Genomic DNA, 6,072 nt, shown 5'->3' with positions numbered 1-6,072 from the left:
CTCTCTAGCCCCTCACGATTTAAAATCTCTTGTTCCTCTTCCCATGTTCTACATCTTCCATTTTTGTCCTTTTTTTTTTTTTTTTTTTTTTTTAATTAAAAAGAAAACCTTTTTTAAAAAAAATTGGGCTCTTCTGGGGCCATTTTATTTAGGAAAAAGATCTTTTTTAAATATTTGAGATGACGTACTGTAAGATGACTTCCGTTGCTGGGATTTTTTTAAAGATGGTTTCAGATTTATGAAATCTTTAGAAGTGCCATGTTCATGTGTGATGGCGAATCATAGCTTCAGGTGACTTAGAGACCGATTTTACTGACCTTGTCTTTTACATCTGATGCTGGAAGAGTCAAGATGCCCCTTGTATGGCAGTAGAGGGGAGGGGATAGTGTAAGTCCTTTCTGACCATACCCAAGTTTTCCCTTCTGCTGTGGTGCCAGGGAAGGCTTTTGCCTGCGGTGTGGCCTGTCCGTCATTGCCACCTCGGTAGAATGTTGTGCTCACTCTGTGTAGACGAGAACACTGGATAATGATGATGATGATATGAATGTAGGTAGACGTGGAAACACACGTTCACAAAGTCTTACTTGAGCTGTGCCCTTCCCCTGCCCCATTCCCTCTCCATACGTGGGTGCTGGTTGGAGGGGCAGGCAGCTTGGTTTCCTTAGAAAACAATGGGGGTGGGCATTTGGCTTCCTGTTTAATTTAAGGGTGGGCCCCTTTAGGCTCACTGAGAACTGTTTACTTTCCGTGTGTGTATTTGTACAAAACCTAGGTTCTGGAAGCTGTGTGGTGACGTCTCCAGACCTTTGTCAGCTCCTCTAGGCAGCAGCACGTCCTTGTTCCTCAGGGCAAGCCAGACCTGGGGCCCTCTTGGGGATACCTGGCATTGGAAGGACACAGGTATCTCAAATTGGGCTCCCATGTCCCTTCCCAGGGTCCATTCAGGTTTTCCCTCAGGCCCCCTAAAAGGTCCTGCTGTCCCATACCTGGCCCATCCCTTGGCTTTGGGGTGCACATCTCTCTTCTCCCTGCTGATTGGGAAGTTCTGACTACTCCAGGCCAGTGACGTGCTCCGCAGGAGCACCAACCAGGAAATTCCCCAACAGGTAAAGTCCTTAAAAACAATACTTCTACCTGTGTAATTTTAGGGGCCAAATACCTAAGAAGGAAAGGAAACAGTATATCCCAAACTGAATACATTATACGAGAGATCTGGAAAATTAATCAAATCCCACAGGGTAGTAAAATCCTTGTGGAATGTTGCAGATTTAATAACCTAATGGCTTAGTATTGTACTACCTTAAATGCAGAAATAATAGAAACAATTTATGAATTTTCTTTATGCAGCTGATAAGGACTTCAGTTCTGGTGGCTGTATGTCATAATTTTGTCTGTACCCAGTGGGCAATTTTTTTAATGACATAGGATTTTGAGCAATTAAAGTTGCTGATCTAACTTTTTGTTTTTAAATGTCATTTATAGATTATTTCTGTTGAAACTGCAAACGTAAATTATTGAAATTTAGAAGTGCACAGGACTTTGACCTTCTCTGTTGCACACACCCACACCCACCCACACGTGCACACTTTTCTTATTACTGAAAACTTAAGTGAGATGAAGGGGACCTACGTGAATAACAAATTTGACCTCTTTATGCCTGGAAAGGAGAGACTGGAGCAGCCAGAAGAACTCCCTTTTCCCCTTCACTTGGGTCTTTTTATATGCCTTAGTCTCTCCAACACATACACACACACACACACACACACACACAGCCTACCCAAAGATGGCTGTGGCACTCTACTGCCAGCCCCGCTGGCTGGGGGTCCCGTCCAATTTGTCCTGGTCTCTAGGGTGTATCCAAGAGGACTGCAAGCCATGTGAAAATTGCCCTGCTTTCTAGAGGGTGGAATGTGACCCTGCAACTTCAGAAGCACAATCATTTATTAATAGTTTTTTTCAAAATTCCTACCTACCCACAATAGAGAATTCAGCAGGTTCTAGGAATTAAATATAACTCTTTGCAACCTAGAGCATGTTAAAGTTTTGGAAACTGTATTTTGGTGGTTTTCTTAATACCTTTCCTGTGTAGGGCTTCTTCCTGCAAAATCTTACAGTTCCTTTCAGTGGAGAGAGGTGGACACACTCTGGGAGCTGGTTCCTGTCCCTGTCCCTCTGGACTATCATCAGGAAATGCCTGCAGAGCCTGTGTTCTGTCTGTATGGTGTCCTCACTTCTCCATCCATACAGGTGGCTCCAGTAGGTGTTTTTTTTACATGAAGCAATAGAAATACAAAATACTTATTTTTTCAAAATTTAATGTGTTCTATAAAATCTGTTGACAACCCCTTTCCTTCCCCCCATCTAAATTCTTTGGTTTTACTTGTTTATTTTTTGAATTTTTTTTTTTTGCCTTGTGTCCCAAGGACTAAGAATTAGCACAGACACATTCTGATGTTAAGTAAAATAGTAAGTCACAATAGGTGGTAGTGTTCATCGTTTTCTGTTAGTCAGTTTTTAATGAATGTGTGAAGATAGTCATGAATGTACTGAGTGTTCGAATCCTGCTTCAGTTCACCTTGGCTGTGTCTACATGACAACAAATGTTTGACAGGGAATAGAGTCACGTCTAATGTCATTAGTGCTAGTGTGCTCCTCCCCCTCAGTGTTGGCCCCAGACCTACCTTTCCTTTTAAGTTGCAGGGAGGGGATACCACATCAGCAGCAATCATCAACCAACCAATGGGATCTACTCAGTGGTGAGTGGATTGGCTGTTTAAATGGTAAGAGTCACTGGCCTGACCACACCACACACCACAGCATGGCCTCTTGGGTTCCTGTAGAGATGGCCTCAGTTTCCACCTCCCCCAAGTGTTTCCTTCTTGCCAGATGGAGAGAGGGTTTGGAGACTCCTGGTTGGAGGTCATTGAGCTCTCCCTGCCTGGCTGTGTAGATAGACTGTGTAGATATATTGAAGTGGGGGCAGGGGCCACGTGGCTATTACTGCTCTTTGGAAATACTTGCCTCTCGTAGATCCAGCCTTAATGTTTTTCTGACATCCTAGTAGTAGCAGACCCTGCACAAAGTGGATATCAGAGTTAATACTGTGAGGAGACAAAATAATGAGAATAGTTTTACCAAAGATAATAAAATGTTGCATAATGTCTGCATTTTACCATTGATTTGAATGCATCCTTAGAAAACTGAATGTAATAAAAACCCAGGACATTTTTGGAAATTGTACGCTCTCTAGCAACTTTGTGTGAATTTTTATACAAGCACTGTTTTATGAGTTATATAAAATGTTATAAAAATGGAAAAAATGTGGTCTCGTAACATCTTATTTTCTTAGAGTGCCGGTCTCAGAACATGTCTTGGTCTATTTGTCTTTCCGTGTGTCCGCCTCACGCCTGTCTCAGGTGAGAATGTGAATGTTCTGGGGGATTTCTGCCTCTTGAGCTTCCACTCTCTGGGTGTCAGGGGTACAGCTCACAGGATTTCAGTCTGTACACAGCTGAATGACTGAGAAGTCACTAAATAAATCCTTCAAGCCTGTTTATACACAAACTGCTTCCTGGCCATGCAGTAGGAGGCTCGTTTGACCTTTTTTTACCTTTCTTGGTCAGGTGCCAGACCAGCTCTGCCAAGCTAGCAGAGCTTCATTTCACTTTAACCTCTTTTTTTTCCACTTTGGATCAAATGGGATTTAGCTCTTCAAAGCTGATTCATTATTAGCTGATAACGAAAGGGTGCATGTTTTCCCTCACCTTCTCTTTTTGGCAAATTATAAATCATTAACCTTAAGTAATATTTCATAGTAAGAATAACATCTCAAGCTGTCAGAGAAACTGTTTTGGGGGCCCAGGGATCACAAGATATAAAGTAAGTTGTGGCTTGTGATTGGAACATTCGTGAGTGCTTGCTTTTCTGATTTGATAGCTCTGAAATCTGTACGACTGACTGACACATCTGTACTGTAAGCCTCTTCGGCAGGTCTGCTCTGGTCGGAGGCTGGAGCCCCAAATGTTAAATCCTCTAGCCAGTTGAAACAAATGAAGAAAGGCTAAATTCTTCAAGCCCCTTCTGGCTGTGGGTTTCTTTGTTTTGTACCAAAGTGAAAATTCAGAGTGTTTCAGTATATGAGAGCATATTTGTAAGACCTAGTTCTCAGAAATAACCCCACACCAAATTAATTATGATCATTGGAATCGTGAGGTGCAGTGTGCTCTTTAAGAGTATCCAGATAATCCAAAATCCCTGGCCAGTGGTGGGGAAAGGGGGGAATATTCACTACCCATTGGCTGACACTCACCTAACATTCATTGACTATATACCATGGGTTAGGCACTCTGTAAAGAACTGTACCTGGCTGATGTCTTGTGAAAGCCCCATGAGCAAGTTCCATAATTATACCTTGTTAACAGGCGAGAAAGCTAAAGCTCTGAATGGTCTGTACGCTATCTCATTTAATTCTCATAAAAAAGTCAGTGTCATGGGCACTGTTACTGTTTTGTGGTAAGGAAGCAGAGAGAAGTAGGTTTCTGGCCCAACTTGACACAACTGGCAAATGGCAGTGTCAGGATTTGAATCCAAGTTTCTCTCTACCCATACCACATCATCTCGGGGAGCTAAACACCACCTGAGCCACAATATGCAAAGATGCTTCCAGAAGTTAAATAACTTGGCCAGGGCATATGGCTGGCAGAGCTGGGGGCTTCTAACAATGCCCAGGCTGACTGCAAAGTTTGTGCTCTTGATTTCTGTGCTTTCACTTGCATATCTGTGCAGAGGAAGTCAATTTCATCTCTGCCCAGTGGTCCCTGTGATTTAACTTGGGGTTTTCCTGAGTATCCACAGTTTTCTGGGCTTCTGGAGTGTTTGACTGAGGAAACCTTCAGTGCCACAGAAGATAGGCTAAGAAATGCAGTAAGAATCCTCTCTGCTTCCAATGGAGATTCATTCATTCAGCAAATATATTTGGAGGGCCAGCTATCTGCTGGAAACTGCTCCATAATTCTAACAAGTTCCAACCTCATGAATTGGTAGTTAAGAAGCACATTTGAGATTTTAGAGAAGGCTCTGTAAACAGCACAAAACCTGACATCTCTTGCCTGAAGCTGATTTTCAAGATGTATGTGGATGGCTATAACTAGACTGGGAAACTTGGCTTTTGCCCTCAGTGCAGACAGCTTAGGCCATTGCAGATGGAATCGGGCTGGGCCCTGGCCTGAGGCACACCCGTGGGACTGCAAGATTTCCTGACTCCTGTTTCTCACAAGACTGAAACACAGTTGCTAAATGTGCTGTGAGTGCTGACTGCAGAATTCAATAGCCCTGGTCTTTCTGGTGGTGTTTGTGCTATTTTTTTTTTTTAAAGATGACCAGTAAGGGGATCTTAACCCTTGACTTGGTTGTTGTCAGCACCACGCTCTCCCAAGTGAGCCATGTTTGTGCTATTTCTGACACAAGGTATTAGATGGATGTCTACTTGGTTTTGACAAACTGAAAGCTTAGCACAGGCAGTTCCACGCATGAAGAGGCATATACTTCAGCATATGTAAGGCCCCGCAGTGATGGGTGCCTTCTCTTTGGGTAGTTCATACTGACGGTGTTGCTTGACTCCAAAGAGTTGGCCACTGTCATTACAGGCTCACCTTTGATTTGATTTCTCAGAATCAAGAGTTAAAGGATTTCCCCTACAATCCTAAAGAAAAGTCTACGCATTCTGTGAAGTATGTGACTGAGGTTTCAGAAATAAGTATTACCTATCCTGACCTCTAAACAGAAATTTCCCATTTTAGACACCAATTGTTCCATCCTGACTGCAGTCTTTGGGCCTTCACTTGTCTGCCTTGGAGGAAGGTCTCACCAGCTTTCAGAATAAAGTCTCAAGATAGAAGGTCCACTGGGTATAGCTGACATCTCTATGATGGAATCAAGTGCATGAGGACCTTTGTCCAAAGGACCATCCTGCTTGATATATGTATATATTTATACACACACACACACACACACACACACACACACACACACACACATCTGCTAACCAATAATGATGAATGAAAAACTTTAACA

This window comes from Cynocephalus volans, chromosome 5 (assembly GCF_027409185.1).
Source record: "Cynocephalus volans isolate mCynVol1 chromosome 5, mCynVol1.pri, whole genome shotgun sequence".
Lineage (NCBI taxonomy): Eukaryota > Metazoa > Chordata > Mammalia > Dermoptera > Cynocephalidae > Cynocephalus > Cynocephalus volans.
The sequence above is the reverse complement of the archived record's forward strand: the minus strand, read 5'-3'. Positions refer to the sequence as shown.